This window comes from Saimiri boliviensis, chromosome 13, assembly GCF_048565385.1.
Source record: "Saimiri boliviensis isolate mSaiBol1 chromosome 13, mSaiBol1.pri, whole genome shotgun sequence".
NCBI lineage: Eukaryota > Metazoa > Chordata > Mammalia > Primates > Cebidae > Saimiri > Saimiri boliviensis.
The window spans coordinates 28,198,757-28,218,392 of record NC_133461.1 but is presented as its reverse complement, the minus strand read 5'-3'; the positions used below and the strand labels follow the sequence as shown (position 1 = coordinate 28,218,392).

Sequence of the window (19,636 nt, the reverse complement as noted above, 5' to 3'; positions counted from 1 at the left end):
ATTACCCAGGCCTCCTTCAACTGTTTCTGTCCTTGTAAGTACCCACCATTCTCATTTCCAAGCCACAAGTTCTCACAATTCAGTTACAATCAAATCAGGCAGGCTCAGGAAAGTGTCAAGAATCACTTGACACAGCAGGAACCCAGGAACACATGGCTGGTTAACCACCTATTCAGGTGCTAAGTCTCCTGCCTGGGCCGGTCCCCTTTTCCATGTCACACACTACACATAGCAAAGGGACAGCTATCCTGGGAGTCTAGGGGAGAATAAGTGTCCAAGATCCCAGTGATAATTCTCTAGGTATGAAATTTGTATATTTTAAGTCTGGCCCATGAGAGATGTAGGTGGGGGAGTTAGGGCCCTCATTAGCTTTCCTCATCTTTCAAATCCTATCATGTCCTTTTCCTTAGGAAAAAAAATTGTTCCTTCTTTCAAAATTCATTTTCTTCTATTAACCCATCTTCATGCATTTAAAATAAGTCTTTCCAAACCCTAGTGAAAGACACTGAGTATTTTTTAAAAACAGATTTATTGGGATGTAATTCAAATACTATGCAATTTACCCATTAAAAGTTTACATTTCGATGGTTTTAGTATATTTACAGACTTTTGCATTCACTGCCCTGATCATTTTTTTCCCTTTAATTAAAAAAAATTTATTATAGAGATAAGGTCTTGCTATGTTGCCTAGGCTGGTCTTGAACTCCTGGGCTAAGCAATCCCCCTGTCTCAGCCTCCCAAAGTGCTGAGATTACAGGCCTGAGCCACTGCACTTGGCCTCCCAATCAATTTTTAGAACTCTTTCACTACCCGAAAAAGAAACTCTAATACCACTCTCCAAGCCCCTCCCCTTGGGCAACCACTAATCTTTCTGTCTGTATAGATTTGCCTATTCTGGATATTTCATATAAATAGAATCATATTATATGTGGTTTTCTATGACTGACTTCTTTCACTTAGCATGTTTTTAAGGTTCGTTCACATTGTAGCATGTATTGGTACTTCAATTCTTATTATGGCCAAATAATATTCCATTTTATGAACATAACACATTGTGTTTATTCATTCATCAGCTGATAGACATTTAGGTTGTTTCCACGTAATGACTGTTATGAAATATTTGCAGCTATGAACATTCATGTACAAGTTCTTGTGTGGACACATTTTCATATATCTTAAGTATATAACTAGGGGTAGAATTGCTGGGTCATATGGTATGTTTTACTAATTGAAGAAACTGCCAGACTGTTTTCCAAAGTGATTGCACCATTTTACATTCCTACCAGCAATGTATGAAAGTTGTAATTTCTTCACATCCTTTCCAATACTTATCTGTCTTCTGGATTACAGTTAAGATAGCAGGTGGGAAAGTGTATCTCACTGCCATTTTGATTTGTATTTCCCTGATGGCTAATGATATTCAGCATCTTTTCATGTGCTTATTGGCCATTATATATCTACTCTGGAAAACTATCTAATCAAATACTTTGCCCATTTATTTCATTGTATTATTTGTTCTTATTATTCAGTTATAACAGTTCTACAGTATTCTGGGTACATGTCCCTTATTAGATAAACGATTTGCAAATATTTTCTCCCATTTCTGGGTTATGTCTTTACTTTCTTGATGGAGTTCTTTGAAGTGCAATTTTAAATTTTGTTGATTCCAGTTTATACACACACACACACACACACACACACACACACACACACACACACATATATATATACATTCTTTTGTCTCTTGTGCTTTTGGTGTCATACCTAAGACCAATCCAAGGTCACAAAGATTCACTTCTATGTTTTATTCTAAGAGTTTTATAGTTTAAGATTTCCTTCTTTTTTTTTTCTTTTTTCCTTTTTTTCTTTTTTTTTTTTTTATACTAAGTCTTACTCTCTTGCCCAGGCTGGAGTACAGTGGTGCAGTGGCATGGTCTCAGCTCACTGCAACCTCCGCCTCCCAGGTTCAAGCAATTCTCATGCCTCAGCCTCCTGAGTAGCTTGGACAACAGGTACACACCACTATACCTGACAAATTTTCATATTCTTACTAGAGACAGGGTTTCACCATGTTGGCTAGGCTGATCTTGAACTCCTGACCTTAAGTCTGCCTTAAGGTTCTGCCTACCTCAGCCTCACAAAGTGCTGGGATTACAAATGTGAACCACCATGCCAAGGCTTAAGATTTTACATTTAGGTCTTTGAGTTTTTTGTATGGTGAGGTAGGGGTCTAACTTCATTCTCAAGGGCATGTGGGTATCCAGCTGTCCCAGCAACATTTGCTGACTATTCTTTCCCCGGTAAATAGTTACGGCACCCTTGCTGAAAATCAATTGACCAGGGCAGTAGCAGTGACTCACACCTGTGATCTTAGCACTTTGGGAGGCCAAGACAGGAGGATCAATTGAGCCAAGGAGTTCCAGACCAGCCAGGGAAACATGGTAAGACTCTGTCTCCATACATTTTTTTTTTTTTTTTAAATAAGCCAGGTGTGGTGGCACATGCTTGTAGTCCCAGCTTCTCAGGAGGCCAGGAGGTCAATGCTATAGTGAGCCAGGATTGTGCCACTGCACTCCAGCCTGGGTGACAGAGTGAGACCTTGTCCCCCCTGCCCCCCTCCCCAGCAAAAAAAAAAAAAGATAACAATGAAAAGAAAATCAGACCCAGCACAGTGGTTCATGCCTGTAATTGCAACACTTGCATGAGCCTAGGAGTTTGAGATCAGCCTGGGTAACAAAGTGAGACCCCCATTTCTACAAAAAAAAAAAAAAAAAAAAAAAAGCCAGGTGTGGTGACTACACCACTGCACTCCAGCCCCAGGCAACAGAGCAAGATCCTGTATCAAAAAAGAAGAAAGAAAAAGAAAAGAAGGAAGGAAAGGCCGGGCGCGGTGGCTCAAGCCTGTAATCCCAGCACTTTGGGAGGCCGAGGCGGGTGGATCACGAGGTCAAGAGATCGAGACCATCCTGGTCAACATTGTGAAACCCCGTCTCTACTAAAGGTGCAAAAAATTAGCTGGGCATGGTGGCGCGTGCCTGTAATCCCAGCTACTCCGGAGGCTGAGGCAGGAGAATTGCCTGAACCCAGGAGGCGGAGGTTGCGGTGAGCCGAGATCGTGCCATTGCACTCCAGCCTGGGTAACAAGAGCGAAACTCCGTCTCAAAAAGAAGGAAGGGAGGGAGGGAGGAATCAAATCAATTGACCTTAATATAAGGGTTCATTTCTGGACTTTTAATTCTATTCTATTGATTTATATGTCTATCCTTATGCCAGTACTGAGTATCTGTATATCTTAATTACTGTGGCTTTGTAGAATTTTGAAGTTGGGAAATGTGAGTCCTCCAACTTTGTTCCTTTTCAGTATTTTGGCTATTTTGGGTCCCTTAAATTTCCATGTGAATTTGAGGATCGGCTTGTCTAATTTTGGAAATAAATCAGCTTGGATTTTGACAGGAAGTAACAATTTCAGGAGTATTGGCACCTTGATAATATTAAGTCTGATTTAGGAATATGGGATGTCACCCTTTCCTCCTAAAGTGAGCCCTGACTGCCAGTCCAGTAGGGCTGGGCTGGTTGGACCTGGGAGTGGGGGCAGCTAGGCAAGTCTCTAGGGTCTTGGGCCCAGGTCACTAACTCCTTTCCTCCCCAAGCCTCCTTCTCCTCACCCACCCCCAACGCACCGGGATCCCCAAGTAGGGAGTATGAGACCCTTCACCTCGCCATGCCCTGCAAAGCCAAAAAGCTGTCTTTACATTTTCGGGGCCTCGGGCACGGGCAGCCGCTGCCACACAGTCAGGATCCCACAATCTCAGCGAATGCAGAGGCCTTAGGGATACTGCATTCTGGTTGCCAAGAGCTATCCCCGTATTAGCCCGCAATTTGCGTACGGCCGGAAGTGAGGAGAGTCACCATGGGAACCATTGACGCTGAAACTAGCCACTTCCTCTTGGCACTGAGAAACTGAATCTGCGCGATCCTCAGATCAACCTCGCTCTCTCTGGCTGGACGATTTCCTGGTTCTTCCCAGAAGGCAAACTAACGCCTTTCCTCTTGGAAAAGTCGCAGGTCTTAATACACCTTCAGTTTATAGGTTTCTTTGTGCCTTATAATAGGCATAAAGGTCTGGTTATCTCTCATCTCTCTCCAGGAGCTCTCCAGAAGCGCACAGGTGGGGCTTTCTTAGCACTTAGGGAAAGATCCTTGCTATTTTGCTATTTATTGTACTGGCTAAAAATGGGGATGGGCAGGTAAGAGCGCCCCTCTCGGAATGATCGGGAGAGCGCGGCAACCACGGTGGTCCCCCCAGCTCCTGGCGTGCCCCTAGGCTGCCATTACAGTCCCCATGGGGTCCCTCCTGACAGGCAGGAGGGACCCCATGGGACAATAATGAGAGCCCGGCATCCCACCAAGGAGCCCCCAGAAGTCGGGTCTCGCTTGGGGTCTGTTGACCCGGTGGAGTGTGTCCAACCTCTGACCCGCTTCTGGTAGGATCAGAACCCCGCGTCTGCGTGGCCAGCGCGCACCTGAAGCACGAGGGGTCTCGACGCGGCCCGGGCTGTCCCTGAGTCGGCACGATTCCGGGAAGCCCCACAGCAGCGGTTGGCCCTCGGCAGAGCCCTGCGGCCCTTCACGGTCGCGTGGAAAGCCAGATCTGCGGCAGGTGGTGCCCGCGGCCAAGCCGCTCCTGCCCTGGAGGGACTCGACCCTTTGTCTCCACGTCGTGGAGAGGCAGATCGCAAAGCTGGGTCCTGCAGGCCCACACTCGGGGACAGGTGGGACGAGGAGCACCCTCAGGAAGCCACAGGTTGAAAGCAGGGAGGGTGTCGAGGTCTCAGGAATCTTGATACAACCTGGAGCACAAGGCTAAGAAACCTGCCACTTGGTTTCTTATCTGCCACTGTGGCCCAGCTGAGAGCCGGAGTCACAGGACTCTTGGGGCCGGCGACCTAAGCCCCTTTCCTCGAGCACCTGACTGAGTCTGTAACCCCATAATGGGTTTGCTGCATAAATAAAGACCAGAGAATTGCAGTAAGAAAAGAATTTAGGCCAGTGGTGTGGCTCATGCCTGCAATCCCAGCTCTTAGGGAGGCAGAGGCAGGAGGATCTCTTGAGCCCAGAAGTTACAGACCAGCCTGGAAAACATGGTGAAGCCTGTCTCTACAAAAATATAAAAATCAGCCGGGTGTGCTGATGTGGCCTGTAGTTCCAGCTCCTGGAGGACTGAGGCGGGAGTATTGCTTGAGCCCAGGAGATCCAGGATGCAGTGAGTGGTGATTGCATCACTGCACTCCAGCCTAGGCGGCAGAGCCAGACAGTCTCAAAAAAAGAAAAAAAAAAAAAATGTTTGACACGAGGCCACCCACACCACATGTGAGATGCAATTTTATTACTCAAATTAATCTCCCCAGAAATTCAGGGATGGGTTTTTTGTTTTGTTTTGTTTTGTTTTGTTTTTTGAGGCGGAGTTTCGCTCGTTACCCAGGCTGGAGTGCAATGGCGCGATCTCGGCTCACAGCAACCTCCGCCTCCCGGGTTCAGGCAATTCTCCTGCCTCAGCCTCCCGAGGGATGGGGTTTTTAAGGATAAATTGGTGGGTAGGAGGGCTCAGAAAGTGAAAGGTGCTGATTGGTCAGGTCAAAGATGAAGTCATAGGGAGTTGAAGCTGTTCTCTTGTGCTGAGTCTATTGGGAGGGTGGTGGGGTAGGGGACGGGTTACAAGACCAGAAGAACCAGTTTGTCGATCTAGATGGTGTCAACTGGTACACTGGAATGTAGGGTCTGCAAAAATATCTCAAGCAGTGATCTCAGGTTTTGCAACAGTGACTCCTAAACCATAATTTCCAATTTGTGGCTAATTTGTTAGTCCCGCAAAGGCAGTCTAGTCCCCAGGCAAGAAAGGGGGCTTGTTTTGGGAAAGAGCTGTTACGGTATTTGTTTCAAAGCTAAACTATAATCTAAGTTCCTCCCAAAGTTAGTTCCACATACACACCAGGAATGAACAAGAATAGCTTGGAGGTTAGCAGCAGGATGAAGTCAGTTCAGATCTCTTCGACTGTAATAATTTCCTCAGTTATGATTTTTGCAATGGTGGTTTCAAGTCAGCCCCTATCCCTTCTACTCTCTGTGGGCCTTGAGTACTGAGATAGGAGGAAGACAGCAGGTTCACAAGGGGGAGACCTTCTGCTGGAGGCGGCAGCATGTTTATTGTTATTTTTTCCCCAGAGACCACCCTTCACACTACAACTGAATAAAATTTATTGTCACCGTGTGTCAAATTGTCCCCCACGTTGTGATATTACTTTGTCCCCCTGCTGTTTCCCCTGACTGACCCTTTCTTTAGGTTTAGGAAGATGAAACAAATGTTTGCAACTTCAGAATGTTTACTCTAGGCTACCAAGTTGGCTTTATTTTTTAAAAAAATTTTTAGGGTCGGGCGCGGTGGCTCACACCTGTAATCCCAGCACTTTGGGAGGGCGAGGTGGGTGTATCACAAGGTCAAGAGATCGAGACCATACTGGCCAACATGGTGAAACCTGTCTCTACTAAAAATACAAAAATTAGCCGGGCGTGTTGGTGGATGCCTGTAGTCCCAGCTACTTGGGAGGCTGAGGCAGAATTGCTTGAACCCGAGAGGCGGAGGTTGCAGTCATCTTTTTTTTTCTTTTCTTTTTTTTTTTTGAGACGCAGTTTCGCTCTTGTTACCCAGGCTGGAGTGCAATGGCGCGATCTCGGCTCACCGCAACCTCCGCCTCCTGGGCTCAGGCAATTCTCCTGCCTCAGCCTCCTAAGTAGCTGGGATTACAGGCACGCGCCACCACGCCCAGCTAGTTTTTTGTATTTTTAGTAGAGACGGGGTTTCACCATGTTGACCAGGATGGTCTCGATCTCTTGACCTCGTGATCCACCCGCCTCAGCCTCCCAAAGTGCTGGGATTACAGGCTTGAGCCACCGCGCCTGGCTGCAGTCATCTTTAAAAAAAAATTTTTTTAAACTATTTTTTTAAAACTATAATTGTTCCAATTTCTGCCTGATCTCAAGCATACCAGAAAATCATGTGAAGACAAAAAGCCAAAAAAATCATTTTTGTGTAATTCATTTGAAATAGTTCAGAATAGTTTTTAGTATTTTGATATTGGCAGTGTTTTTGTTTGGATTAAAAAAAGACCTTTTTTGTTCTTATGCATGTTATTAGATGTAATTCATTATGAATTTATAATATGTGTATTTATTTTTGCTTATTATATAAAAGTGTTTTTTGAGAAGTAATTTGTAACACGACAAACAACAAATGTAAAGGCTTCTGTTTTCATTTGAATAAAATTTTCCTTGAACAAAAATGAGAGAAGAGAGAAGTCAATGATTTTTTTCTATCACTATAGTATTTTAAGATTACTTACAACCCTTCCTTAATAAGGTAACTCAGCACTGCACAAACCTCTGCCTTAGTCCATCAAGAATCTTTGAGCCCGATTTTGTTTTTTTGGGTGTCCAGATCTCCTTTTTGGAACATATTATGTTATTTATAGGAGACAGCAACACAAGGACCATGGTAAACCTTTCATTGATTGTGTAAAATGATGCAAACAAAAATTGCTACTGGGAAGTGCTTTACTCAATTGCCAACATGGCCACTGGCGTGTATAGGACTGAAAAATACAGCAGATCTAGTCACTGATCTCCTACTGAGCACCAAAAAGCACTTTGCTAATTGGCTTTAGGTGTGTCCCTTAGTCTGGCAGTAGGGACAATGTAAATGGCTCTTGGTGAGAGGACAGTTGGGCTTGATCTTTTCCTCTTGTCTTGGAGGAAAAACAGGTCCCTGTCATGTGTTTGCCTGTACTTCATAAATTGGACTTGTAAAACATTCATTTGTCCTTCCTGTGTTTCTATCCTTAGATCCCCTCCCCCATAGTTATTAGTTATTTCTGGAAATGTCAGCTTCCTTATTTACACTGTGATGCCTCCACCAGCCTTTCTATCGTTGCACCTGTGCCCAGAAGACTATGTCTTGGTTCACAGATGCCTCAGGTTCTCCCTTGTTGACACCTTTCCCACATGTGGACAAAACCTTCCCAACTTGGCCCCAACTCATATTTGATTTTCTGAGCTTTTTGCCAACCCTCCCTATGCATTAGTGTATGAGCTGTGCTCACATTGACAGTAACACCAAAAATCCCTGTTGTGTGTCTAATACTGCTGCATCGTATCAACAAAGACAGAACCACTATGACATTGTATTCCTCTCTAATTTGGTCTAGAGGTCTCTCTTTGGAGAATGGCCATAAACCCTAACACTGCCTTAGTGGGGGTCCAGGGAATCTTTTTTAGAGGCAGGGTCTCACTGTGTTGCCCAGGCTGGTCTATGTTGCCCAGGCTGGTCTCAAGCTCCTGGGCTCAAGCAATCCTTCCACCTTGGCCTCTGAAAGTGCTGAGATTACAGGCCTGAGCCTGTGCACCTGTGCTGTCTGGAGAATTTGGTCATGGACGTTTACAGTGTGTCTTTCACATGCTACTTTTTTATCCAGGTGGATGGCCCAATGCCTAAGTGTCTGACATGAGACCAAGTGTCCCTCTTACAGGAAACTTGTTTATGTTGGCAGATGCTCTTCTGCCTCTTGTTTGACCTGTATCCAGTTCATTTCTGTGAAGATAGCCAACCTAGGAGAGCCCTAAACAAGAGAAAAGTTAGGCTCGAGTGTGCCAGTACAATGGACAGAAGAGGCAACAACAAATACCCATGAAACAGCAGAAGCATTTTCTTACAGCACCAAAGATGAGAGAAGAGGGGTACCAATGAGAGCCAGTGGAAAGGTCACAGGGACAATATGCTCAACCAACAGGTTGGGGGCCAGAGAGAAAGATGAACCCATGGGCTGAGGCCTTTGTTGGGGTCCAGGGTGTTACCCAAGCAGGTTTCCTTCAGAGGCTTCTAGGTGGTGGGTTTAGAGCAAGCAGGCATGCATCCCATGGGGTCATGCTATGACTCAGAGGTGGTCAGTGCAGCATATTTGTGCAATCCGTGTGGCATGTGGGGTCAGTGGAGTCAGTTGGGCCTGTCTAGTGGGTTGTATCTAGCTGCCCCATGGAGAGGTGGTTACCAGGAGCCAGTTGTATAAGGCAGGTATCTGGATTAAGCACATTCAGAAACTAGGAGTAAGCAGAAAGCTAGAAACTGTGTCCAGGGTGACTAAGCCAGCTTCTGGAATGAGAAAGTTAAACCTACTTTCAAAATGGATGCAGAAATGACATGATAGGAATTCATCATATCCATGGTCAGAACTAAGTGTACTTTTTAGTTCATTTAGTTTACATGAAATCTACTTATATTAGCATACAAATATTCATAGTTATGTGACAACCACAACACTCAAGACACAGAACTCTCTTATCTTCAGTGATTCTTATGTGCTGCCCCATTTTAGTCAACCTCTCCCTCATCCGTAGCACCTGGAAACCACAGATCTATTTTCTGTTCTTATCATTCTGCCTTTTCCAAAATATCATATAAAAGGATTTTTTTTTTTTACATAGGCTCCTTTCACTTGGATGAATGCTCTTGAAATTTGCCAATGTTGTTGCATGTATCAGTAGTTCCTTCATTTTAACAGCAGAGTTATATTTCTTTGCATGGATGTACCATATTTTGTTTATCCCTTTATCTATTGAAAGACATTTAGGTTGTTTCTATGTTATGGTAGTTAGGAATAAAGCTGCTAGAAATATTTGTTTACAATTTTTTTGAGATGGTCTTGCTCTGTTGCTCAAGCTGGAGTGCCACAGCGTGATTTTCTTCTTCTTCTTTTTTTTTTTTTGAGACAGAGTTTCGCTGTTGTTACCCAGGCTGAAGTGCAATGGCGCGATCTCGGCTCACTGCAACCTCCGCCTCCTGGGTTCAGGCAATTCTCCTGCCTGAGCCTCCTGAGTAGCTGGGATTACAGGCACGTACCACCATGCCCAGCTAATTTTTTGTATTTTTAGTAGAGATGGGGTTTCACCATGTCGACCAGGATGGTCTTGATCTGTTGACCTCATGATCCACCTGCCTCGGCCTCCCAAAGTGCTGGGATTACAGGCTTGAGTCCTTGATCTCCTGAGCTCAAGCCATCCTCCCAGCTCTGCCTCGTGAGTAGTTGGGACTACAGGTGCATACCACTACACTTGGTGTTTTTTTTTGGTCTCATTATTTTGCCCAGGCTTATTTCAAACTCCTGGCCACAAATGATATTATTTTGCATATGGATGTCTAGTGACTTCAGCACCATTTGTTAAAGAAGCTGCTTTCTCCATTGAACTATCTTTTGTATGTTTGTGATCATGTATATGTGGATTTGTTTATAGATTCTCTATTCCAATCCTCTATTCTAATTTTGTCTAAAATCACACACTCTTGATTACTGTGGCGTTATTAGAAGCTTTGAAATCAGATAGCATAAGCCTCCTTCAACCTGGTTCGTTTTCAAAACTGTTTTGTCATTACTTTGCCTTTCCGTATCAATTTTCTATAAAATGTCTTGCTGTGATTTTCATTGAAATTGTATTGAAATGATAGTGTAAGAAGAACTGACCTCTTAACAAGACTGAGTTTTTCTTTCTTTCTTTCTTTTTCTTTTGAGACAGAGTCTCATTAGATCACCCAGGCTAGGGCGTAATAATGCAATCTTGGCTTACTGCAACCTCTGCCTCCTGAGTTCAAGTGATTCTCTTGCCTGAGCCTCCTGAGTAGCTGGGACTGAGCGACTCATAGGCATGAGCCACCACACCTGGCTAATTTTTGTATTTTTAGTAGAGATGGGGTTTCACCATGTTGGCCAGGCTATCCTTGAATTCCTCACCTCAGGTGATCTGCCTCCCAAAGTGCTGGGATTAAAGGTATGAGCCACTGTGCCTGGTCAGACTTTAGTTTTTCAATCCATGAACATGCTATATCTCCACTTATTTAGGTTTGCTTTTATTTTTCTTCACTTTTTTGTTTTCAGCATACAGAAACTAGCACATATATTGCTGTGTGTGTGTGTGTGTGTGTGTGTGTGTGCATATATATATGGCTAAAATTTTCATATTTTATGTAAAAGAGTTCTATTTAAAATCTTGATTTTCATATATTCATTGCTTATAGAAATTCAATTGATTTTCATATGGTGACCTTGCATTCTACAACCTTGTTAAACTCAATTATTCTAAATTTAAAAAAATTTATTGCAGTTTTCTATGTAGACAATTGTGTTATCTGAGGATAGACAGTTTTATTTCTTCCTCACCAATTTTACACATTTTATTTTTTCTTGCCTTATGGCATTGGCTAAGACTTCCAGTACAATGGTTAATATAGGTGGTGAGAGTATACACCCCGACATGTTTCCTGGCCTGATGAGAAAGAATTCAGTCATGAAGTATGCTGTTAGCTGTAGGTTTTTAATTGAGGTACTTTATCAGTTTATAGATGTTCTGTTTTTGTTACAATTAGATATTGAAATTTTTAAAAAACTATTTTTGCAGAGATAATCTTTAGTCTACCGATATGGTGAATTACGTAGATAAATGATAAATGTTCTTTCTTTCTTTCCTTTTTTTTTTTTGAAACAGAATCTTGCTCTGTCATCCAGCCTGGAGTGCAGTGGCACGATCTCAGCTCACTGCAACCTCTGCCTCCCAGGTTCAAACAATTTTTCTGCCTCAGCCTCCCAAGTATCTGGGATTATGGAGTGCTACCATACTGGGCTAATTTTTGTATATTTGTAGAGATAGGGGTTTCACCATATTGGTCAGGCTGGTCTCAAACTCCTGACCTTGTGATCCAACCACCCTTAGCCTCCCAAAATGCTGGGATTACAGGTGTGAGCCACCATGCCCAGCTAGATACATTTTCAATAATGAACTAGATTTGCATTCCCAGATTAAATCCCAGCTGATCATTACTTAAAACCTTTTCTTGTTATACTGCTGGATTTGATTTGGTAATACTTCATTCAGGATTTTGGCAGCTATGTCCATGAGGGATATTAAGTTTCTTTACTTGTAATTTATTTTCCTGATTTTTGTATCAGAGTAATATTGCCTCCATAAAATGAATCAGGCAGAGTTATTTTCCTTTATATTATTTTTTATGTAGAGATGATATCATTTATTTTTAAAAGGTTTTATAGAATTTACCAGCAAAGTCAATTGGATTTGGAGTCTTTATTGTTTTTTGGTAGAGAAGGATTTTAAATGTAAATTTTTATTTTCTTAACATATATAGGACTACTTAGGTTTAGCTTTTCCTTTAATAAAATTTGATAGTTTGTGCCTTTTAAAGATTTGTCCAATTCATCTACATTGTCTAATTTATAGGCATGTAATTATTTGCAATATTCTTGCAATATCCTTGTAGTACCTATAGGCTCTTCAGTGACCCTGATATTAGTAATTTTTGTCTTCTCTTTTTTGTCAGTATGACTACAGCCTTATTGATTAATATTTTAAAAGAATGAGTTTTTATTTTTATTTCTATTTTAGATTTTATTATTATTTCCTTCCTTCTGCCTGTTTTGTATTTTGCTCTTCTTTTTCAAGTTTATTAAGGTGGTTTATCATTAATTTTGAGAACTTTTCTAATTAATGTCTCTCTAAGCACCATTTTAGCTGCATCTCACAAATTTTGAACTTTTCACTTTCATTTAGTTCAAAATATTTACCAATTGACATCTGCTTCTGCTTGGACTCGTGGGTTATCTGGAAGTAGGTTGTTTAAATCTCAAGTATCAAGCAGCTTTTCAGACATCTGTTATTTTTAGTTTAATTCTTTTCTGTTTAGAGAAAATATTTTGTATAGTTTCAATTTTTAATAATTTATTTTATGGCCCACAATGCAATATATCTTTATCAATGCTCTATGTGTACTTGAAAATAATGTGTATTCTGTTGTTTGTTGGGTGAGGATCTTCTAATAGATGGAGTGCATATATATATATATATATATATATATATATACCCACACACAAACACACATATATAATTATATAAGATACAATGATACATAACAACCTATAGATCAAGTAAATTAATAGCATTATTTAAGTCATAGTTTTAAACTAAATTTCTGGAGCCCTGAAGTCCAATCTCTGGGTTGGAAGACGATCTTTAATTTTAAATACAGAATTCAATCAAAATAGATCTGTTGGCTGGGCACGGTGGCTCATGCCTGTAATCCCAGCACTTTGGGAGGCCAAGGTGGGTGGATCATCTGAGGTCAGGAGCTTGAGACCAGGCGGGCCAACACGGTGAAACCCTGTGTCTACTAAAAATAAAAAATTAGTGGGGTGTGGTGGCATGCACCTGTAGTCCCAGCTACTCGAGAGGCTGAGGCAGGAGAACTGCTTGAATCTGTGAGGTGGAGTTTGCAGTGAGCCAAGATTGTGCCACTGCACTCCAGCCCGGGCAACAGAGTGAGACACCGTCTCAAAAAAATAAAAATAAAATAAATAAAATAGATCTGGTTTTGTTCCTTGTCAAGTCTATCTGTAAACACTGCCTTGAAGCCTGCAGTCTCCACACACCAGATTATTTGCCAGCTCCAGATTCTAATGTTCTGAGACCTAGAGATAAATATTGGGTTAGTCTGTAATCGTTTTATACATGAGTCAATTCTTTTCTGAATTCGATTTTAAGATTCTGGTTTTCTGGACTATTACCCTGGCTAGGCAGAAACAAAGAAATTCGAGTGCTTAGGCCAGCATATGTTGTGTCTGCAGTGCTATACAAGACCTACCAAAACTCTACCGTGGCGCCATTCCTTTAGTCTCTTCCACAAGCACACTCTTTCATCCTTCCTTCAGTTTCCTGGTGTGAATGGCCAGTTCTGCCGAGCAGCTGCCAGGGGTGAATTGATAACGAAATGCAGTCGTACAAGGCCGAGACCCAGAGGCTAGAGAAGCCCACAGCTCCATCATATTCCAAAAACCACTCTTCAAAGAGTTTCGGATCACAAAGCTGGATAACGGCCAGTCCAGAGCCTGGATCTCTTGCCTCCCAGCCCTGTGTCCCTCTTAGGACATACACATCCCTTCACAAGGGGACACCCCTCCTGGGTGACTTGTAGACTAATGGGCCTTCAAGTCCCCAAGTGATGACTTTCCAGACAATTTATATATTAAAGCTGGCTAGTGGGGGATAGTTCTTGAAGGTAGCGTAGGTGGTTAAACTGGTTTTCCTTATATTTAATCACCTATCAAATCTTATACCAGAGCACACTACCCTTCTAAAGGGAAGGCTGGCTGATGGCGGTCTAGTTGGCTGGGCTAGGTCTGGGGGCGGGGAAAGCCGGAAAAATGTCAGGGTCTTGCACGCTCCCCCGACTCCTGCGTTTACCAAGATCACCGTGTTTGGAGTGGAGTCCTTCATCTTCCGCTGCAAGGGGTCAGATGACTGGAGGTGTATTTTTGTCTTTCCTGGGTGGGCCCGGAGCTAAGAAGGGAAACGCTGGTGGTTAAGACCAGAGTGAGGCTCTGTCACTGTGGGAACCGAGGACGCTGGGGTTCGCCCCCTCCTATTGCGCTGAGTTACTGAGTATGCGCAGTTTTCATCTCACGCTGGTCACGCCCCCAGCTGCGTTGCTTGCTCGCTCTCGGGTTCAGCTGGAAAAGCGGAGACCGAAGAAATAGATGGTGGTGAATACAGCATCCTTTCTCATGAGAAACTCAACATGTGGTTGGAGAGATCAAATAAAACAATTTCACTATTTTTTTTCAAATGTCATTAATAACAGAGGAGAGCAAATCCAGACAGTACCTACCCTCTGAAGGGTAAATAATTTACCAGTAGAATATGTAAAAATAGTACATACTGCGGGGCACCCGGATCGGACTTCCAGACTAAAGAATGTGTTCCTCCAGTTGCAGGGAGTGTTGCTAGCAGAAAGCCCAGTTCACATCCAATGATGCATCAGTGACATGGGGTATAAAGCCTTCCCTGATTGCCTCAATCCCGGGCAATTCTGGCAGGTTGTCCCAGCTTCAGAGCTCCATGTGCTGGGCCGTGGATTTCACTGAGACTCATGTCCAGTGAAATCTGGACATCTCACTGTCCAATTCTGCTTTCTTCCACTCTGTATGTTTTTCTATTGGTGGTGATTTCATGAACAAAAATGAGAAGTTTTCTATTGTGAAGCAGCTATTTTTATTTTTATTAATCCCTTCTTTTTTCAACAGAAAGTGGTAACTTTGCTCAGTTTTAAGCCCTTGAAAAAACATTTTTTTCACTCTGGTTACTAAGGAAAAGTCTGCATTTCAATCATTATACCCCTGTACATACTGTTTTCCTTCCGCTGCTTTCAGTAATTTTCCTTTACCTTTGGTTTGGGTGGTTTAATTATGATATGTTTAGGTATGGTTTTCTTTCTTTAGTCTATCTTTGAACCCATTTGGGGTTCATTGAGCTTCTTGAATATGTAAACTTTTATGTCTTTCACTAAATTTGAAACATTCTAGCCATTTTTTTCCAAATATATTTTTTGTGCACGAATCTCATTTTCTTCTTCTGAGATCCCAATTACATAGAAGTTGAACTTTTCATTTATTTATTTATTTACAGGGTCTCTCTCTGTTGCCCAGGCTGGAGTACAGTGGTGCCATCAAGGCTCATTTCAGCCTTGAGCTCCTGGGCTCAAGCGATCCTCCTACCTTAGCCTAGCGAGTAGCTGAGACTACAGGTACACCCTACCATGCTTGGCTAATTTTTTTTTTATTTTTTAATTTTTGTAGAGACAGGGTCTCACTATGTTGCCCAGGCTGGTCTTGAATTCCTGAGCTCAGGTGATTTTCCCACCTTGATATCATAAAGTGCTGGGATTATGGGTGTGAGCTATCATCATGCCTGGTCAATTTGGACTTTGAAAAAAGTTTTCAAAACTCTGTTCACTGCTTTTCTCTTTTCTTTTTTTTCTTTTTCTTCTTTCTTTTTCCTTCCTTCCTTCCCTCCCTCCCTCTTTCCTTCCTTCTTTCCCGCCTTCCTCTTTCTCTCTCTCTCTCTCTCATTTTCTTTCAAAGATAGAGACAGGATCTTGCGACACTGCCCAGGCTGGTGCTGAATTTTTCTAGGCTCAAGTGATCCTCCCACCTCTACCTTCCAAGTAGTTGGGACTACAGGCATGCCACTGTGCCTGGCTTAATTTCTTTCCAATCTTCTTTTCTCAGTGTTTCAGATCAGATAATTTCTGTTGACCTACCTTTAAATTCTCCGGCTTCTTCCTCTGCCATCTCCATTCTGCTATTGAGCTAATCCAGTGACTCAGTGTATTGGTCCGTACTCACGCTACCGATAAAGACATACCTGAGACTGGGAAGAAAAAGAAGTTTTATTGGACTTATGGTTCCACATGGCTGGGGAGGGCTCAGAATCATGATGGGAGGTGAAAGGCACTTCTTACATGGTGGCAGCAAGAGAAAATGAAGAAGAAGCAAAAGTGGAATCCCCTGATAAACCCATCAGATCTCATGAGACTTACTTGGTATCACAAGAATACCATGGGACAGACCAGCCCCCATGATTCAATTACCTCCCCTGGGTCCCTCCCACAATACATGGGAATTCTGGGAGATAGAATTCAAGTTGAGATTTGGGTGGGAACACAGCCAAACCATATCACTCAGTTTTATGTTAATTAAGTTTTTTTATTTTTCAATTCTAAAATTTCTATTTGAGACTTTTTCACCTCTGGAGAATTTCTGATTTTCCATTCATTTCAAGAGCATTCACCTTTACCTTATGGAAGATGGTTATATGGCTGCTTTAAAGTCTTGTATGACAATTCCAGTGCTTGATTTTTTTTGTGGTTGGCACAGAGAAAGGTTAGTAATAACTTTTTAGAAAAGTCAAATTTGTGTGACTCTGTAAGTATAGCTTGAAGATGATGATAATAATCATCATATGAGAAATTTATAACTGTGTAGTGCTCCATAGTTGGTAAGTACTTACACATATAAAATCTTATTTGACCCTCACAAGTGCCTTATCAGGAAAACAGAAGAAAGATTATATTATCCATTTTCGGTTTAAGCAGTTGAGATTTAGGAGCCTAAGCCCTTTACCAGTCTATGTAGCCAGTAGTAATAAAGTTAGCCTGGGACTGAAGTTAGGGCATAGACTCAGGGAACCTCAGGATGGGAGAAATTAGATGAAAAAGCTAATAGAGGCCATAGCATTGACTGGGCATGGTGAAGATCAGGGTTCTGAAAGCTGAGGGTCACAGTGGACCTGGGTCAGGACATAGATTTTAAAATGCAATTAAACTCTGAGGTTTAGTAGTCTAGGCATGGGAACAGACAATGCAGAGCAAGGAACAAAGAATGACACCTGAGCACAAGTGGGAACCACAGCAGCAGGAGAGGACAACACAGATCTACCAAAGACCTCTAGGACAGAGACTTTCAAGGTACTTTTTGCCAGCAGTAAGACTGAAGCTAATATCTAGAATTCAATTACGAAGTCGCACTTTGGTTCTTTCATGCTAACTTGAGGTTGAACACAGAACTCTAGAGCACAGATACAATCAATATCTGTGTTCGGGCTCCGTAAGACCAGCTTCAGTTTTGATGATTTACCCAGAAGGGCACACATGACTTAGCATACAGTCATAATCATAGTTAAGATTTACTGCAATGAAAAGATACAAGGCAAAATGAGCGAAGGAAAAAGGCACATGAGGCAAAGTCCAAAGGACCGCAGGCACAAGTTTCCAAGAGTTCCTTTCCAGTGGAATTGCACAAGACATATTTACTTCCTATAGCAACAAGTGTGACAATGTGTGATATGTTATTTATCGTGGTATCACTAGAGACTGTCACCAAAGCTTTTACTGGGAGCTGGTCATATAGGCATTCCCTGTCTACCATGTGCCATGATTCCAGATACCCAGATGGAAAGCAGTTGTTCAGCATAAACCATACTGTCCACACTGTAGGCACGGTGAGTCACCTTATCATTTAGAGAAAGTATTTTATTTTTTTAGAGGCAAGGTCTTGCTCTGTCACCCAGACTGGAGTGTAGGGGTTTGATCAGAACTCACTGCAGCCTTAAATTCCCAGACTCAAGCAATCCTCTTGCCTCAGCCTCATAGTAGCCAGGACTACTACAGGTGTGTGTGTGTGTGTGTGTGTGTGTGTGTGTGTGTGTGTGTGTGTGTGTTGAGATGGAGTTTCAGTCTGTTGCCCAGGCAGGAGTGCAGGGGGACAATCTCGGCTCACTGCAACCTCTGCCTCCCCAGTTGAAGCAATTCTCCTGCCTCAGCCTCCTGTGTAGCTGGGATTTCAGATGTGTGCCACCATGCCCGGCAAATTTTGTATTTTTAGTAGAGTCAGGGTTTCACCATGTTGGTTAGGCTGGTATTGAACTCCTGACCTCGTGATTTGCCCACCTTGGCCTACCAAAGTGCTGGGATTACTGGCGTGAGCCACCACACCTGGCCCACACCTAGCTAATTTAGAAAATATTTTTGTAGAGACAGAGTTTTGCTATGTTGTCTAGAATAGATTTGAACTTCTGAACTCAAGCGATCCTCCTGCCTCAGCCTCCCAAGGTGGTAAGATTACAAGCATGAGCCAGTGTGCCCAACCAAAGGGAAGTTTTATTTCAGTGTAGGTACCTGTTTACCAGCCAAGTTCCCAGATGTCAGCCAATGGCCAACTTTGCAAACAGCCTTCTAACATTAGCAGTCTCAGGTCTGTTTTGTTAGTTCTTTTCTGCACATTGTATCATATCCTGATGCATATATTTTTACCAGCAAATAAAGGTACAACTGCTGTGTACTCACTCTTAAGGCTGTTATATTAGCATTTCCAAATTCTTTTTAATAGTCTCACTTTTGTATTCTCTCAGATGCTTTCTTCTTATATTTTAGTTTTTCCTCTCTCATTCTATCTTCTTGAAACCACCCTCATAATAACATGCCAGGTTCTGGGCTGAAGGGCAGTCAAGCATCAATCAGGCTACACTTTGGCCCACCCCACTTCGCTGTAATTGCTTACTAACCGAAAGTCACGTAGGCCAGAACAGACCATGAACTTCCTCACCATTCCTATACATAGCATCTTTAGTGTTAGAAGTCTAAAACTTTCCGTTCAAGATGTTTTTCAGATTCTTTTTTTTTTTTTTTTTTTGAGATGGAGTCTCGCTCTGTTGTCCAGGTTGGAGTGCAGTGGTGCAATCTCGGCTCACTGCAACCTCTGCCTCCTGGGTTCAAGCAATTCTCCTGCCTCAGCCTCCTGAGTAGTTGAGACTACAGGCACCCATCATGACCCCAGGCTAATTGTGTATTTTTAGTAGAGATGGGGTTTCACCATATTGGCCAGGCTGATCTCAAACTCTTGACCTTGTGATCTGCCCTCCTCGGCTTCCCAAAGTGCTGAGATTACAGGAGTGAACCACCACACCTGGCAAGATTCTGAATTCATTTTAAACAATTTTATTATTATTATTTTTGAGACAGAGTCTCGCTCTGTTGCCCAGGCTGGACTGCAGTTGCGCGATCTTGTCTCACTGCAACCTCCACCTCCTGGGTTCAAATGATTCTCCTGCCTCAGCCTCCTGAGTAGCTGGGACTACAGGCATGTGCCACCATGCCCAGCTAATTTTTGTATTTTTCGTAAAGACAGGTTTCAGCATG

At 42.7% G+C, this 19,636-nt stretch overlaps 1 long non-coding RNA gene across 3 annotated transcripts in view; it reads right to left on the bottom strand.

The window, feature by feature from the left end:
* Positions 1-1,681: 1,681 nt before the first annotated feature.
* Positions 1,682-19,636, bottom strand: part of LOC120361661 (uncharacterized) — a 56,746-nt gene continuing 38,791 nt past the window's right edge. Inside the window, exons 2-3 of one of the 3 annotated variants that reach the window (XR_012513098.1) lie at positions 14,822-16,311; positions 1,682-14,612 (exon numbers count right to left, since the gene is read on the bottom strand). This is a non-coding gene — a long non-coding RNA (uncharacterized LOC120361661). Of the gene's footprint in view, positions 16,312-19,636 lie in introns of all 3 variants that reach the window. The other 2 variants (XR_005577812.2, XR_012513097.1) reach the window with 2 other exon arrangements.